Source organism: Notamacropus eugenii, chromosome 5 (genome assembly GCF_028372415.1).
Source record: "Notamacropus eugenii isolate mMacEug1 chromosome 5, mMacEug1.pri_v2, whole genome shotgun sequence".
NCBI lineage: Eukaryota > Metazoa > Chordata > Mammalia > Diprotodontia > Macropodidae > Notamacropus > Notamacropus eugenii.
In genome coordinates this window covers 348,639,735-348,658,956 of record NC_092876.1, presented here as the reverse complement: position 1 = coordinate 348,658,956, position 19,222 = coordinate 348,639,735, and the positions used below count along the sequence as shown (strand labels likewise).

General features: G+C 36.3%; 1 long non-coding RNA gene across 1 annotated transcript in view; it reads right to left on the bottom strand.

Moving 5' to 3' along the window:
* The window catches only part of LOC140506600 (uncharacterized), a 392,715-nt gene extending 379,251 nt beyond the window's left edge, over positions 1 to 13,464 (bottom strand). Inside the window, exon 1 of the long non-coding RNA XR_011967994.1 lies at positions 12,931 to 13,464. This is a non-coding gene — a long non-coding RNA (uncharacterized lncRNA). The remainder of the gene's footprint in view (positions 1 to 12,930) is intronic.
* Between the last annotated feature and the right edge of the window lie 5,758 nt (positions 13,465 to 19,222).

Below are 19,222 nucleotides of genomic sequence, written 5' to 3'. Positions count from 1 at the left end.
ATGCTACCTGTATGAGCTTGGAAAAGTAATGTCATATGCTTAGATCTTGGTTTCCAATCTATAAAAACAGTGGGTTCAAGGTTGTGTCCTTTGAAGTACCCTCTGGCTATAGATCTATGTTAAGACAATATGCTCTGATTGAGAGAGTGCTAGAATCTAAGAAGTTCCATGCATTGAAGTACTAAGAAGATAGCATGACTGCCTAAAACTAAGAAAATATAAGTTCTAGAAAAACTGATAGGGTGGAAGGAACAAGAAAATGTCAAAATGAAACTACTATATTTTCCTTTTTTATGTAAATTTTATAAAAAATTTGAGAAAAACTACAGTTTTCCACTTTTCTTTGAGAATAAAAAAAAAAACAAACCTTTTTTTTTTCAGCATGCAATGAGAAGCACATCAAAGTTAGTTGAATGCTGCCAAGGTTTATTTAACAATATTTTCTCACTATATATTATACAAGAACAGCACTAAACAGATGGCCTCAAATGGAAACCCAGCAGTCTAGGAAAAGATACCCACACTCTACCTACACGTCATGTACTACAAACATGTTACCCAAATACAATCCATGTATGTCTCATTAATAAATTACACATGTGCCTTATGCACAACACATATGTCACATTAATTACACAGGATACATAAATATTCAGGAGATTTCATGACAGACTACCTCTCTTATTTATATAGTAAAAATCTCATTCATCTGGATTATACTGACTTAAAATTTGTTATGATTCAACACGATCTGGATAAATGTTTATCTTTGCATTCCTACCTAGAATGTCAGTATGAAATGGATCTTTACAAGAAGCAAACATCTTCTCATGCCTAAATTTTCATTGATTCTCTGGTATTTATCAGATCAAGTTATGAACTCTTCAATGCGATATGTAAATGACATAATCTTTATAAATCTTTCTGGACTATCTCCCATTACTCCCTAGTATTAACCCTTCACTCTGGTCCTGTTAGTTCTTTCTCTGTGTTCACCTGACAACTATATAGCACGCTAAAAATATGATCACTGGACCGAGATGACTCAGGAGGAGAAAGTGAGGCTAGTCACCTTGCACAGCACTCTCTCACTCAAAACAAAGTCAAGTGCAAGTCATGTCATCATTTTTATGATGTCATAGTCCTCTTCAAGAACAGGACAAACACAACAACAATAACAACAACAACAAAGTATGTTTAATCTTCCCTCTAAGTTTTTGGTCATTCAGTTCCCTCCATCAGCAATGTGTTCTCCTCCCTTTTCTTCCTATACTAATCTTCCCTATTATCAAAGAAGAACTCAAATCTTGTCTCCACCGTGAAGCCTTCTAGTACTACTCTCCAAAGGAGTAACTTAATTAAATTAATCGAAATAACTAATGGCATAAGCATTTTGGAAAGTGTACTTCTCATCTATTTAGGAGAGCACATTATTTTCAGTAACTTCATTGCATCAACTTGATTCAACACCCATTTGCTAAGCATCTATTGTGTTCAGAATGCACTGGGGGAAGATACAAAGTTTAGATAAATCTTTATTCTTGCCTCCATGGAACTTTCATCTTTGTACATTACTTATATGTAAATGAAGCTTCTGATTACAAGTGAGTTTTATCTACTTAATAAAGTAGATCATATAATATGTTGGCTTCTAAATACTTTATTATCAGTTTTAACTGTATGCATTTGAAAATAATAAAATTGCATTTCCCTTAAAATGTACTTTATTTCAGACTTACCACCAACTAAAACTGGCTTTTCTGTCAATCAGAGTGCTGGAATTAATTTTTGGAGCTCAGAGGGATCTTAGAGATCAACATAGTCTGCTGATACCTATTGGGCAGGTAAGAATACTGAGGAACAGAGAGGTTAAGTTTCTTATCCAGAGTTAAGAAAATTAAAAGTAATGATAACCTTTAAATTGACATACCATTAAACTTCCACCTACAATTATATGCCTCTGCAAATTCAACCCATTTAATGATTCATTTTATCCTTCCCACTATCTGAAATGGTTAAAATTCTGTCCTTATTTAGAATGCACAAATGACAGAAAGAAAAATAAATCCATCTTCACTAATCCCCTCTAAGTTCCCTTCTAACTCTAAATCTGTGATAGGATAATGTTATGACTCTAATGCAATCTACTATTCTACCTCTGGTGCACCTGAATTCTAGTTTAATGGAGATGCAAAGTAATTATACTTTTAATGACATATCCAAAGTTATTACTAACCTTCAACTTGGATATTCATATTCCTGAGATAAGAACAAGCTATCAACCCAACTTAATTCAACCACAAGAAATATTTATTGAATGCTTACTATGTGTAACAATGTGATAGGTTCAAAGGCTGCCAAGATGATCAGTGAGAATTAGCTTTCTCTTTATCACATGAGGCAAACATTTACAAAGGCATTAAAAGTTTTGTCTTTTCAAAAAGAAAAATTTGTTCCTCTGACTTTCGTTTGTCTGTTTATGGCACCACAATCTTCTTACTAATTCATGCTTAAAATCAAGTATTTATCTTGAGTTCTTCCCTCTTTTTCAATTTCCACATCCAGTCACTTTCCAAATATTTTTGACACTGCCTCCTTATTTTTTCTTGTCTTCCTCCTCCTTTCTATTGACATTTCATTCATCCTAACAAGAAGCCATTATAAAGTACTAATCTATCCCCAGATACACAAAATTATTTTGTATTTGCTTTGCTTGCGTCGTTTTGTATAGACCTATATAATTACAGACTGTCTTTAATAAAACAAAAGTTTCAGAGACCTAAGAAGACCCATATGAAGTAACACAAAATGAAATGAATAGAACCGGGAGAATAATTTATACAATAACAACAACACTGTAAGTAAGATCACTTTAAAAACCTTAAGAACTCTGATCAACATGATAACCAACTATGATTCAAGATTAGCGACGAGGAAGACTTACTTCTTAAGAGATAGAGGGGAGGGGCTCAATTTGCAGAATGAGACTTAGATTTTTGGACATGGACAATATGGGAATTTGTTTCATATGATTATGAATATTTATACCAGAGTTTTGTTTTATTTTTCATTGGAGCGGGTGAAGTTCCAGGGAAAGAAAATTCATGCTTATTAATTTTAAAAAATAAAACATAATTATATATGTAATCTCCTTGAGGTCAGGGACTGTTTTAATTTTTTTTTTGTATTCTCAGCACACAGCATAGTTCCTAGTGCATAGGAGACACTTAAAATATACTTGTAAATTGACTGACATAGCATCCCTAGATGATTTTTTTCAGTCTATCGTCTCTCAGATCTATGATTCACAAAGCTGTCGTATAATTGTTGCCATGTGCCATTCTGATTATATCATTCTACTACTCTGAAACCTTCAGTGAGTTCTCATTGCTTTTTGAATAAGTCATAAACTTCTGATCTTGTCATTCGAGGTCTTCTGAAAACAATCCCTTTTATGTATACTGTATCCCAACAATTTGAACTACTTTCAATATTCCCTTTCTATCCTAACCTCTTTCAGTCTCCACAATCTTGATTTTGTCTTTAAAACCTGAAATAGACTCCCTCCAAATGTCAGGTACTGAAGATCCTCTCTTCCTTCAAGGTCCAACCAATTACAACATTTTCTTGATTCTTCCCAGAATGTCTGCCCCCTTTCAAGTGAAAGTTCACTCTTCCTCATGGAATGATTTGTTTAGATCTCCCATTGAAATTGATCATGCTCCATCCCTTTTATCAAATTTATTTTTACCATCTTTCCCCCACTAGCATACTGTAAGCTTGTTGGGAAACCACATTAATCTTGGAATCTCCTCTAGTGTCTTTAGAGGAGTACTGTGTATATAGAAAGTACTTAAAATATTTTTAACTGATTTGAATTTATTTTCTGCTCAGTTCTAATTGCCGCTCATGTAGTTTTTCTGATATATGACCAACCAAACAGTTTCTCTGATACTTCATCAGAGAAGCACTTTTCGGGAGCAACCTTGTCATGACACTTTTTTTCAGTGCACCTCAAACCCTGTAGAGAAAATACTAAATCACTGCAACAGCTGCCTAATCTTTCTTTTCCTGGATCAGAGATTTTTAAATACCAAACCAAAATACTTGAATTAAACTGCAATTAAATTGGAAGAGCAAACCCCTTCTGCTGGGAGTCCATTGTCCAATAAACAAACACAAAAATTCCAATTACTTCTTTTTGCTCCTACTTGCATAAAGAGGGAAATTCAGGAAGATAGTGGAGACACTTCTCTCATTCATATCCAGAGAATTGTGAAATCTGTTATGAAGAGGGGGAAAATAAGACCATTTTTACTGAACCAGATAATCATTCTCTCAGTGTGATATTCTTCCCCTGAAGAGGGGTATACTTATTCCAATTTCAAAACTAAGTTTATTTTTCTTTCTGTGTTTCTACATTTTATCTTAAATGTGAGAGGATGATACAGTGAAGCAAAAGGCATTTTTATAGTATCCATATCTTTGATGTTTTATTATAAACTTTTCAATGTAAAAGAAAAAGGAGAAGAAATTTACATGAGGAAAAGCACTCTGGTATCCTTGAAAAAAATTAATCAATTTAACAATTTTGTCCCCATTTAGTAAAGAATAGCAATTTATACAACAAATACTGGTAAAGTTGATTAGAGTCTAGGTCTTTTTTCTCAGAAATCCTTTACAGCTTCAAACTAAAAAAATACTGTAAGTCAGGTGTTTATATATGTTTGTGAGAAAGATACAAAGAGGGTGAGCAATTTTCAAATGACTAGAAAGGGGTATTTACCCTACAGTTCAAGATTTCCTGTTGGAGTTTAGGGATCCCTGACCTGGGGAAAAAAGGATTAGGGAGCTGGTGAAGCCTTAAGTTAGTATTAGTACTTTACCATAGGGTATCAGGTGTACTGGAAGATCAACAGTCAGCTCAAGGGAAATAAGAAGATTAGGGCTTCTCGAGTATGAGTTCTCCAGGCAAAGACAGGCAACTGCTTCTTTCTTTAGCCATCGTTTGTTTGGTTTCTTGGTCATTATTATTGTTGTGTTATGTTTGCAGGTGCAAAGATAATAATAGTAATAATTTCTAGATATTTTGAGTTTTAAAATTTGGAAAATAATCCCAATGGTTCTGTGAGGTAGATAAGGCAGGTAGTATTATTTCCATTTGACAGATGAGAAACTTAGGAGCAATGAGATTAAATAACATACAGCTGTGAGATGTTAGTAGCGTAACTGAGAATTGGGAACCCTGACATTCAGTTCATATTACTCAATTAGCTTCTCAAAGCAAGGCTAATATTTATAATGCATTTTAGTGTTTCAAAATGCTTTACTTGTATCATTTAATGTGCTCTTCAAAAACAATAACCCCTCTCCTTCTTACCTCAGAGAGTTGTTATGAAGATCAAATGAGGTTAATGGGGAAGAAATTTATAGATTGCTATACAAATGTAATGTATTGTTGCTGCTGATATTTCCAGGGATATGTAATTTTCCTGATATGCATCATGGTGATATTAGTGTTGTTATTTTTTGCCATCTTTGTTTTTTTTTTTTTATATTTTGATGGGGTTTAGACAGAAATAGTTTAAGAAGTTGATATTTTATTATTTTTACATATTTATTATTTGCTATCCTACTATATAATTGGATAAATGACTGCTTTTTTCTTCTTCTGTAGATTCATTAAAGTATCATTTGAACAACTCCAATAGCAAACAGAATAAAGGAGATAAGATGAGTCTCATGTATTTAATTTTTCCATTATGTCTTTATATTTTGAAGGTTTTTATTACATGAAATTTGGAGATTGTATTTGATATGGTGATATCTTGCATAGGTGTTAGTTTTTAAAAATATTTTTTCTTGGCACTTCAGGGCAACAGTTCTATTTCTGATGCTTCAGTGTCCCCCACTCTAGTTTATTTGTAGAATTCCCAAAGTGTAGTTGTAATTGTATCAGCTATCATAATCAACAATGTTACATTTCAAATTTCCTTACCTGGAGGGACTGTTTTATAGGGGATACAAGATGAGATTTGGAATCACAGGACCAGGATCCAAATGAAGACTCTGATACTTATTTAAACCCAGTTAAGTGATTTCACCACTCTGGATCCCTGTTTTCTCATCTTCAAAATGAAGAGATTATCATTATTTTCCTTTCAACTCTGCCTATGAATATCATTAGGTAGGTAGGACTGAAATTGGTATCCTCAACTTACAGATAGGGAAATTGAGACCCAAAGAGGTTAAATGATTTGTACAAAGTGCCATAGGTGGTAAATGGCAGAAAAGAGACTCAAAGACAGATATCATGACTCTCAGTCCATTTCTCTCACCATACCGCACTGGGTTTTTTAGCAAAGAAGACTTGCCTTCTAAAGTAGAAAAAGAGAGTAGCATTAGGATTATGAGAGAAAAAATTTTCCTTTATTTATCTTACAAAATACGTGTGAGTCAAGAAGCAATATGAAATAAGGAAAATTCATTTCATGAGTAAAAATGCTAAATCAAATTTTCACTCTGTGTGCTGACATGTTCCATTAAATATGATTTCCAAGAATACAATATCTTAAAGTTATAAGTTAAAGGGACTTCAAAGAAAATTTAATCCAATACCTTCATTTTACTGATAAGGAAGTGGACATTTAGAGGAGTGAAATTATTTACTCAAGGTCACTCTATTAATTATTATCAGACCTAGGAACAGAATCAAGACCCTGGAGGAGAGTACTGATGTGGGAGAGGAAAGCCCAGATTCCTTCTGTACTGGAACCTTAATTAGGGCAGTATAAATCAACTCAAGTTGAGAAGCACTTATGAAGTACCTACTATGTACCAGGCACTATATAGTGCCCCTTATACTGCAATAGGAAACATATCTCAAAGATTTTCCAAAGGTCTGTGAGTATGAAATAAACCACAAAAATGTGTCCCTGTTTCCCAGTGTATCTGAGTAGGGTGGATGTATAACTATCACCTTTCCAACTCTCTATCTATGATCCCATGACCTTTTTCTCTTACTCAAAATTCTTGTACAGCTCATCACCTTTGGCCTTTCTTTGGAACCTCTTATTTAGAAAGAATTATTAAGTGATTGTTTGATCAAATACATAATTTGCAAATAGAAAGGGGACTGCTGCTGGTAATGTATCTTGTTAATTACAACAACCTCTTGTATATTTCTGTAGTAAGTTCTCATAACTAACATTAATGAAGAATACCAAAATATTTTGCTCTTTCATCTTTGGTAATAAAGTATTGTACTTGAAATCTTAGAGAGCAATATTTCTGCCCATTTTATACAATGTAAGAGTATATTATAGATGTAGTTCCAAATCTGTGTAATAATGAAATAAAATTTCATTTCTACAGCATTTTTTATGGTTTTCAAATTTCACTGTACAAGATGTTTAGGGATCATGGATTCCTTTTTTCTACTTCTTTATTAAACTAGATCCTTTTAGATGAATAAATTCTCTATAGAACATACAAAGGAAGTAAATTCCATTATTTATGATAGGATCATAGATTTAGTAGAGGAAAGAACCTTAGAGATAAGTTAGTCCAACTCTCTCACTTTTCAGCAGACGAAATAGAGATGCAAAATGATTTGCCCTAGGTCAAAGAAGTAAAAAATGGCAAAGTCAAGCTGTATGACTCAAGGTTTAATATTCCTTCTACTGTACCAGAGTGTTATGATGATGACAATAATAAGACCAAAACCCCAACAACACCACAGGTCATTTAGTATTAATATTCATTTCAATCTTCTTTCTTACAGTACTTTTCAGTTTACAAAGAACTTTGGCATATGTGAACGCATTAGATCTTCATAACAATTATATGAGTTCAGGAGAGTGAGGATAATTTTCTCTGTTTTGTGGATGAGAAACATGAGGGTTAGGGACACCTAAAAGAACATGATTTGTTTTGGAAGAAGGATGAGAATCCAGGCATCTTGACTTTTACTGCAGTACTACTAAATGTAATATAGCATGCTTGAATTGATTGTTGCAGTGGAAAGAACACTGGTTATTGAAGTAGACAACCTAGTTTAAAATTCTACTTGTGCCAAGTAATATCTATGTGGACTAGGGCAAGTCACTTAACCTCCATGGGTCTATTTTCTTCTTTATAAAAGAAGGGGAATGGACCTCTGAAGTCCATTCCATCTCTGTAGAGCACAATAAATTTGATCCTTAAAAAGTAACTATTCAGTCCAGAAAATAACCATCAGAATAATAATTTTAAAATCTTAAAGGCTATTCTCATGGTTAATTTTGTAATACCATTTCTGATAGATAAGTAGATAGATAGATAGATAGATAGATAGATAGATAGATAGATAGATAGATAGATGGATGGATGGATGGATGGATGGATGGATGGATGGATGGATGGATGGATGGATGGATGGATTCTACCAATTAGAATGCAAAGACTTCATGGAAGAACTATATATACTATATATTCCTTGTAGTTGCATGGTGCATTGATTAAATTATCATTTAACAAATAAGAGATGATGATGATGATGATGATGATGATAATGAGGATGATGATGATGATGATGTAGTAGTAGTAGTGGTGGTGGTAATGGGGATGATGATGGTAATGGTGATAATAATGATGATAGTGATGGCTCAAGTTACTGCCTCTTAGAAAATAAGCTATTATGGGGCAATTGGTATCAATAGTTGTAGTAGTAATGCTCTAAATATATCCAACTAACCTTATGTGGGAGACATATTCTAAAATGTCTAATATTTACCCATCTAGGAAATATGGCTCAAGGAACCTCATTATACACTCTTCTTAGGATGATCTCTCATATATTCTTGGAGAGATGCCTTCTGCCAGTTAATGCTGGGAAACAAGTTGAGGAAGATAGGCCAGATAAAGTGAAATTTGACCAGTGCAGAGCTGGAATAGTTGAGCTGTACATTCCCAAAGGGGAGTATCAGGAGTGGGACCAGATTCTATCAGAAGCATTTCTCATGTTCACTGAGCAGCCGAAACTGGGCTTTCACCTAAAGGGGTTTTCTCTACTGACTTTGAAGCAACACTAGTCTTTTAGCTTCTGGGTAGCCAGAATATGACTGCAAGCAATAGACAGAAATTCACATATTCAGATGAACTGGAGAAAATGGCAGGAGATGGCAAAAGATTCATCTTTTCACCAAACCCCAAAGGGCACATAACTAATGTCCCAGATGCCAAAGGGAGAAGAGAGCCAAAGGAGATATCAGGAGCAGGTCTCTGGCTTTGGTCTCAAACATAAGAAAGGAGGGCAGGATGCCAGATGACAAGGAGACCAAGCATTCTCTTAGCCAAAGGAACAGCCACATCAGACTAGACTAAGAATAAAATGAGAGCAGGGAAGGGGTAGCAGTCCCTCTTTATTTCCTTGCTTCCTATCATTCACCTTGAACTAGCAAACTGATATTGTCAGTCATTTTCCTCTTGGCTTGCTAGCAGTTGAAACTACACAGAATAATACTTTATTTAATATAAAGGATGTAGGTACCAATGCACTAGGTTTCAGAAGATCTGGATTCTGGTCCTGGCTCTGCCCCTAACTGGCTTGGCAGGTAATGTTGTCTCCCTGTGCCTGTTTCTTCATCAATAAAAATAAGAGTTCAATGTGAGGAGCATGAACATTCAATGATTCTTTTACTCTAAGGAACTCAAAGCACTTTATTAAGATAGCACCTACTAGATTAAAAAAAAAGTACCTATAAAGAGACTCAGGCTTAAAACCTACCTCTGATACTAACTGGTTGTAACTTTGGACTGATTGCAAGTTTCTCTTTGCCTGCATTTCTTCAGGTCTTCAGAGGTTATAATATTGTCTCTATATCTGTGAAAAGACTTACATCTCTGAGGCAAAAGTATTACCTATTCCATGAAAAGATAAAACATAAAGATAGGCATTATAACAGAGTAAACTTGATAAAGACCCTTAGAATATTGCTAAGGTAAAGGTCAAAATAGCTATCCTAATTATATTAATATGAATTCCACTTATGTTAACATACTATAATACTCTCTCTCTCAAGTCTAGCAATTAGTATTGGGGGGAGATGTTTTAGAGTGGCATTGACACAAAATACATTTCTCTCTTTCCTTTCTTTTCCTTATCCTTGACATGTCCTTCTTTCTCTTGGGTAACATCTTTATACATGTAAAATCTGGTTTAAGATGCACATCAATAACATCTTAGATCAATGGAATCAAGAGAGTAAACATTATGAACATAATTCTATTAGTAAGTAATACTTTGCAGAAATGTTTCAGGGTACAAGGATCAGCTTGAGGAGAGTGAATGAAGGGGTAGGGGGCACTCTGTTGCCAGGCAGCCAGCTCTAGCCCTGCCTTGGTGATGATGGAAAGCAGGAGTTCTCTTCTGATTTTAAGTAAGCTCCTCAGGTGTTTTTCAGCACCAGCTGGTGGCACCATTTCCTTCTTGTCCTTCTGTCTGCTGCCATCCTGAGTCACTGCACAACTCCAGCTCCTTGGTCCTTGCAGCAATATACCCACCCCAACACTCTCCACTCCTCAAAATGCATGACTTTAGGCAATAACACCAATTTAATATTGTCTTTGTTCAGCTTTGCTCTCAAATTAAATATGTGTCATGGCATAGCAAGGAACCAGCCTAACATGGAGTTAAACCAAACCAGACCTCACAGACAAAAACCCTGGGGCCTATGAAACCATTGCAGCTGGTATGTTTAGCAATCACTTAGAACTTCTTGTCCTAGAAGAGTAGTGCTCCCTAGAAAAAGAAAAAAAAGCCTGCTATTTTACAGAAGTGGTCCATCACAGAGAATTACCACTATATTTTTTTTTGAAAAAGCATAGTTTCTTCTCCATTTGTGTTTTTAATTGGAAGATCTTTTGAAAAATAATAATCTCATTGGATATGTTTATTAGACCTCTACCATCATTTAATGGTATCTCTCACATTTCAAGGTATAAAATGATTAGCACATTACACTGCACAGCTCTTCACTCAAGTGGACAAAAGTCTATACATGTCACAGAATTTGTTTTCAAATGTGAGAGTCCTTTCAAAACAATTGTTCTTTCTGATGCCTTGTGGCACTCTTAATCTGAACAGTTAAGTTTTTTTGTTTGTTTGTTTTCTTTTTAGAATTAAGTTAAAGGATGCAGGAGGGAGGGGATTAGCTTTCCTGACTTCTATGATATCCATGATACTAATGTCTCTGAATGAAAAGCTGAACCCAGTGGAATTTGAAAGCACAGAGACTCTCCTGACAGCTACTAGATAAACACCATTGTGAAGGGTTAACATGGAAGGAGGCAGTGTTGGGTTGGGGCTGGATTTTTCCATTCAGGCAAGCTTGGTAGTCAGGAGGATTGCGTAATAGAGAGGAAAAAAAAACTTTCAACTGAGAAATAACGGGTCAGTGAGCTTTGAGATGAAAGAGGAAGTTGTTCAAATCCATAACTTGTAATTGTCTGATGAGTGAGGTCCACCCGCTTTCCAAAGTGAACCAGGATTTCAAAATGTAACTCGAGTGCCAGCTATCTTTGGTTACATGGTTTCAGTCAGAAACTGCCAATTAGCCCATCTTCCCTTCATTGAGGAAGGGAACTCACTGCCTTTTCAAAACATCCCCCTGCCATGTAAAATGAAACCCACAGATGTAACACTAGTAATCAGCTGTCAGAGAAGACCACTAGTCAGGGTTGGCAGTTTGGTGATCCACAGCTGAATGTTCCTGAAAGGAAATATTTGTATGTTCCTCTCTCTCTCTCTCTCTCTCTCTCTCTCTCTCTCTCTCTCTCTCTCTCATCAAATGAAAGTCAGAAAGGGACATTTTCATATCAGTGTGTGATAAATGTGATAGAAAGCGGAAAGGCAGAAAACATAAGCATGACAGAATGCCATTAATATGAAAATGTTAGAGAGTGAGTGACAGTGTACAAGTGGTTAAGTGTGCATGACTGTTCAGACATACTATAAGAGTAATGTACATTTTAAAATATTAAAATGACTCTATGTGGATGGTAAGTTTGCATATATGGATCTTCTCTATGGGTTGGGCATTTCCAAGTGGAAACATTACTATGTATTATATGTGAGTTTGAGAGTGAAATCTATACCAGCACTGTTGATATGTGTATATACACTTAGCCTCCCTATTTCCTATCATCTCAAGAGAAAAAGAAAAAAAAAAAACATGACCCACACCAGTTTCAAACTAAAGCCAGCTCTCCTATTTAGCTCTCCAAACCTGAAACAAATCTTACCATTTTTAGCGAGTAATGATTATTACCCAGTGGGTATCATTGCTATTTATTTTCCACTCCCTCTCAACCTCTTTTCCCCGCCTGCCATCCTGCCCACCACCAACCCCCGCCAATCTCGTAGACAAAATCTTTCTATTTTTCAGGGAGATGCAAGTACCAAGTGCTGAAAGGATACACAGTCTTCCCCTAAACTTAATGCTAATTCTCCACTGAAAGACGAGGAATGCGGCGGAATCAGCACCAGGGACCAGCGAACAGCTAAGCACAGTGCTTTCGGAGACGTAGTTTCCACTAGAACAACCCTCATCTCTCCATCCCAGCTCTCTGCAGACAACCCCATCCCTTCCACCTCTCGCACCATCACCCCCAGCTCTGCTCCCCCATCACACACACCATTTCCAGTCCACACCACCAAAAACACAAACACCAATATTGCAGCAAGTGAGGCATTCGGCCCCACGCCACGGAACGCAGGAGGACCAACGCTTTGGTACCGAGTCTGGGAAGAGGATAGTGGGGGCGAGTTGTAAATAAGCACACACTTCCCTATTCCGAGCGCTCTTTAATCCATCACATACCCATACCCTGGCCAGGAAGAGGAGGAAGAAAAGAAGGAGGCTTGAAAAGAAGAGCGAATTCGCCAAATACCTTGCAAGGAGAACAGGGACAGGAAGAAGCCCAGCATCCAGATACTATGCAGCCAGTAGGTCCTCATGTTGTTCCCTCGCTCGATTCTCTCTCGCGTGCACCAGCTTGCTTCTGCACTCTCTCTCCCGTCTCGTCTCTTCTCCTTCTCTCTCTCTCTCTCTCTCTCTCTCTCTCTCTCTCTCTCTCTCTCTCTCAGTTTTTCTCTCTCTCGCTTTCTCTCTGATTTTCCTTTCTGCTTCTCTCTCAGATCTAACGGCTCTGAGAATCCTGGACAGATGAAGCTGCCTGCCACACGACGCCTGGATCCCACGACCAGCCTGCACTCTTCTTTTTTTCTCAAGTGCAGGAGGAGGGGGCCGGGTTTGGCGCTTGTAGCCTGTGCTTGGTGTAAACACAGACAAACCCTCCTCTCTTCCTCTCTCTCTCCCTCCCTCCCTCTCTCTCTCTCTCTTTTTCTCCTCCTCCTCTTCTCTCCTTCTCACCCTACTCTCTCTCTCTCCCCTGCAGCTCCAACTAAATGCGACTGTACTTAACCAAGCAGAGCCTTATAGGACAAGGAACCTAAGCTGAAAGGGCCCCGCCACTGCCATCTAGCGTGAGAATCTGGGCATGACGGCGCCTCTGCCTCTGCTATGTCTGTTTGTGTGTCTGAGTGTGTGTGTGTGTGTGTGTGTGTGTGTGTGTGTGTGTGTTCACAGTCTCCTTAAATTTTGCAATTATTCCCTTTGATCTCAGGAAGAACAGTTGAGTTTGCTAGCTTCTCCAGTCCTTTACTTGACCTTTCTCTTCCTACTAGCTACTGTCAACAAGCATTTATGAAGTACCTAGTATATTTCAGGCAATGTGCTAAGTAGAGAGGCTATAGAGAAAGGTGTAAATAATCTTTGCCCTAAAGGAGTTTTTTTTCTATTCTTTGATTTCCTGTCAATAAAAGTCCATGAACTAAGGGTCCAAAGCAAGTATCACAATTTTTTCATCATTTATTTCCTCCTGCAAACTGGATCCCAGTCCTAACACTCTAGTGCCTAGTCCCCTTCCTTTTCCTGTAAGTTATACCAAGTAACTCAGAAATTACAGGATCAAAGGATCATAGACTGGAGGTGAAAGAAAATGTAGATGTCATCTACTCCAAATCTCCTTTTTATAGATGAGGAAAGTGAGGCTGAGAGAGATTAATGGACTTTCCCAAGGTCACATATCTGGTAAATGCAAAATTCTAACCCATCTCCTTTAACTCCAAATTCAGTTTATAACTAATGACTAATTCGTGATTAATTACTAAAACCAACAGCTATTTTAAATTAATTCTTCTTCATACTTGTGATGCTTTGAACACTAGTCTCATTTTAAAAATATATTTTGTCATTAAATATTGCCCAATTACAACCAAAAAATTGCCAATTTCTTTTACAGTTTTGAATAATAAATTTTCTCCATCTTTACTGGCCCTAACCCCTTAGGGAGAAGGCAAGTAATTTGATTTTGATTATGCATATGAGGTCATGCAAAACATATTTCTATATTAGCTATGTTGCAAAAGAAAACACAAACAAAATAAAACAACAAAAACATAGTAAAAGTGTATGTATCAATCTGCATTCATAGTTCATCAGTTCTCTCTGCAAGTGGATAGTATTTTTCATCATAGGTCCTTTGGAATTGACTTGGATCATTGACTTGATCAGAGTAGCTAAGACTTTCACAGATGATCATCCTTACAATATTGTTGTTATTGTATACAAAGTTTTCCTGGTTCTGCTTTGTCCATTTTGCATGAATTCATCTAAGTCTTCCCAGATTTTTCTAATACCATCCTGCTTGTTATTTCTTATACCAAAATAGTACTCCACCACAATCATGTACCACAACCTGTTCAGCCATTCCTAAATTGGTGGGCATCCCCTCAATTTCCAATTCTTTGCCACCAAAAAGAGAGTTGAATTATATGGTGTTATTTCTTAGTCAAAGAATATCCTCAGTTGTATAGCTCTTTGGTTATAGTTTCAAATTCTTCTTCAGAATGGTTGGAGTAGTCCACAACTCTACCAACAGTGTAATAGTGTCCTAATTTTTCCTTGACTATAGAAATTGAGGAATGACCTTTATTTTTTATAAATTTGGATCAGTTTCCTACATATTTAAGAAATGAGGCCTTTATCAAGAAATGATGAAAAATTTCCCCAGTTTTCTATTTTCTTCTAATTTTGGCTGCATTAGATTTGTTTGTGCTAAAGCCTTTTAATTTCATATAATCAATATTTTCCATTTTACTTCTCATGATTCTCTCTGTCCATTTTTTGTACATAAATTCTTCTTATAAATGTGACAGGCACATTTTTTCCTTTCTTCCCCAATTTATATCTCTCTTTATGTCTAAATTATTTAAGCATATTAACTTTATCTTGGTATACTGCATGAGATAATGGTCTATGCCTAGTTTCTGCCATATTATTTTCTAGTTTTCTCAGCAATTTTTGATAAATATTGAGTTCTTACCCCAAAAGCTTGGATCTTTGGGTTTATCAAACTATGTTTATTTACTACTGTGTAATGTATTCTTAATTTTTCAACAGGTCTGTCACTCTAGTTTTAGCAGGTACCAGATTATTTTGAAGATTTCCACTTTGTAGAATAGTTTAACATCTGGAATTGCTGGCCAGCCTTCCCTTTGTACCTCTTTTTCATTTGATCAATTGTGCTTTTTAAGGCATCATTTTCTTTAGTATTTTTTGTTTTTCTTTAATCAAGTCATTAATTGTCTTTTTATCACTTTCTTCCTTTAATTTTTCACCTATTTTTTCCTCTACCAATCTTTTGAGTTTGACCATCATTTTTAGCTCTTTTGGGAAATTTTGGGGGACTTGTGTCTAATTCACATTTTTCTTGGATGCTTTGCTTGTACTTATTTTTACTTCATTGTTTTCTTCTGTGTTTCTGTTTTGATCTTACCTGTCATCGTAATAGTATTTATTGTCAGGTACATTTTTGTTGTTGTTGTTTATTCATTTTTCTACCCTATTTCTTGATTTGTAATTTTATGTTCACATTCTGCTCTGTTCCCAGTGTGTGCATAAGTAGAGGTGGGGGTCTGTCTCAAGCTTCAAACTTTTTCTGTACTGCTATTTTCAGAACTAATTCTGGGGATTTAAAAGTTTTCAATGCATTCAAGGTGATCTGGGGGAGACACGTGTGGTTACTGCTCTCTTGGTCTACACTCTGGTCCAGATTCCTTGGGTTTCTTATCATTACTGTTTGTCAAGAGTCATCCCTTGGAATTGAAAATTATACTGTTCCTTAGGGTCCCTGATTCCTTTGGACCAGAAGTGTTACTGCTTCTCAGGATTTCCACTCCTTCTTAACTGAAAGTGTTCCTCTCAGTCTTTTAATTATGACCCAGAAGTGGGTATAAACAACAGAGTTGCAAAACAACATCTTGCCCTGCTCCCAATGCTACCACAGGGGTACTCTGTATTCTCTTCCTGATGAATAGTCACATCTCCTTAACATCTCCAGCTTGGTAGCTACCAAAGCTTCTGTTGCTCTTGTTATCAACACGTAGTCCCACCATCCAGATGAACACTAGGTCAGCTTCCTCTCTTATGTCACAGATCTCTTTTTGTGACCTCCTCTGTTGCCTTGGGCTGAAAGAATGTTTCACTTTGACTTTGTGTTGACTGTATCACTCCAGAATTCAATTTGAGGTATTATTTTAAAACTGTTTGGAGGGGCATATCAGGAAAGCTCAATTGAGTGTTTTTCTGCTCTGCCCATGTTGGCTTCACCCCTGGAAGTCCCACTAGTTCTTTTCAACTGACGCTCTCTTCTTTAATAGATTTCATACTATTTTTACCTCCTTGAAATTCCTTCTTGTATCTGATTCTAATTGTAGGAAACCTCCAAAAATCTTCCTTTTGACTATTCTGCTTCCTGCCTTCTACTTTTTCTCCTAAAGAGCAAAGCAAAGAATGACTTCTAAATTTATATTTCATTCTTAATTGCTTGCCTAGAATCCTGAATTGAAAATATTATAGGTTCTATCTGGATTCCACAATCACTTGAAATCCAAAGCAATAGGAGGACACATGAGATAATGGTTTTGTGGAAGGAACACTAAAATGGGAGTGATAATCCCTAGGCTACAGTCACAGCTCTCCTACTAACTAGATATGTAGCCTTGGATTTAGTCTTTTTTCATCTTTTTTTCCCCAATCTCTAAATTGTTGAGATTGAAATCGACATATACAAATAAATATATTTCTTGATGATAAAAGAGGCAAAATCAGGGTTGGAAAAGGCCATTCAGAGTTTCCATTCCAACCCTCTCTCCATTGCAAACCAGAGAGGTTCTGTGACTTGTCCAAAGGTGCCCTGATTGGTGATAGCTTGGAAGTAAAATAGGAATTTCCTGAATTCTAAACCATTTGAATTTCTTTTACCCAACTCTGTCTCCTCAGCTGTTGAATTTATATTTAACTGGCCTCCTCAAAACTAATTCCCATAGTCATTTCTATCAATATTACCACATCATTCTCTCCTATGTTCAAAACCTTGAAATTATCTTTAATTTTTAGAGTTAATAGCTAACATTTATATAGAACAGTTTATAAGCATTTTTTCTCCTAATGCTCCTATTAGATAGTACCAATATTGTCATCCAATTTTTCATGTGAAGGCACTGAAATATGAAGCTATTAAATGATTTATTGAGTGTGACACATCCAGTGTATCACCATACAAAGATGCAAACTTCTAATTCAGTCTTGTGACCCAGTCAATAAGCATTTATTAATTGCCTACTATATACCAGGCACTGTATGAAGTGTTGGGGATAAAAAACAGGAAAAAAAAATCTCCCATTTGAGTTGTTTCCTATGACCTCAAAGTATCTATGATCTAATGAGAAATACAGCAAGCAAACAATTGTGAGCAAATAAGATACATACACATAAATCACAGCCCACAGACCAAAGGAAGTAGCATTAGTGGAAAATCAGGAAAGGTTTCTTGTAAGAGGTGAGATTATACCTGGGAACTGAAAAAAATCTGAGGTTGGTGGGAAGAGGAGATGAGGAGGGATAGAATTTCAGGAATGGAGGATAAGCATTGAAAATTCCCAAAACGAGAAGATAAATTGTCTTATGTGATTAACAGCAAAGAAGCCAATGTTCCTGGATAAAATAGTATGTGGGGGTGCAGGGGGGAAGGGGGAGTAAGGTGCAAGAAGACTGGAAATACTGGGGGCAGGCTGTAAAGGGCCTTAAATGACAAATAAAAAATACATTTGGATCTGGAGGTAAGAGGGAGCCACTGGAGAGGGACAGGGTAATTGAACAGGGAGAGGGTAATTTGGTAAGACGTAAACTTTAGAAAGATTAATTTGATAGTGGAATATAGGATAGAATGGAGTAGAAACAACTTTGAGGAAGGAAGACCAACCAAAAGGCTGTTTAAATAGGCCAAGAAGAAAGTGATAAAGCCATGTTCTCAGTGACTGGCTATGTATAAAGAAAGAAGGCATATGTGACAAATATTGAGAAGGTAAAATAAGCAGGCTTTATCACAGATTGCATATGAGAAGGCATGAGAAAGGGGCATTGATGACATCAAGGTTTTAGTGTTGGCTAAGAGGGGGAATGTGATTATTTTGAGAGTAATAGAGAAATCAGTAAGTGGTAAGAATTTGGGGGGAAAGATAATGAATTCAATTTTAGATATGTTGAGCTTAAGTTGCATATGGGAGGTATAAACATTTATAAAGTACCTACCATTTACAAGCACTTTACAAATATTATCTCATTTGATCTTTATAATAACATTGAGAAGGAAGAAGTGTAATGATCCCCATGTATAGTTGATGAAACTGAGGCAGGCAGAGGTTAAATAACTTTCCTAGGATTCATAGCTAGTAAGTCTCTGATGCTGGATTTTAACTCAGGTATTCATAACTTGAGAATTAACACTCTTTCTACTGCACTACAAGGACCTGCAGTTTGAAATGTCCATCAGGCATTTGGGATACAATTTTGGAGGTTAGGAAAGAAGTTAGGTCTGGATAAGGAGAAGTGAGAATGTTGAACATAAGAATGACGATTGAAAACATGAGAGCTAATAAGATCACCAAATGAAAAGGTATAAAGGTAGAAGAGTCAGATGCTCAGTGTAGAGCCCTGAGGGACATATGTTTAGTGGGCATTACTTGGATGAAGATACAGCAAAGAAGATTAAGAAGGAGGGACCAGAAAGTTAAGAGAACTAAGATAAAAAGATCATGGAAATCTAGACAGAAGAGTGC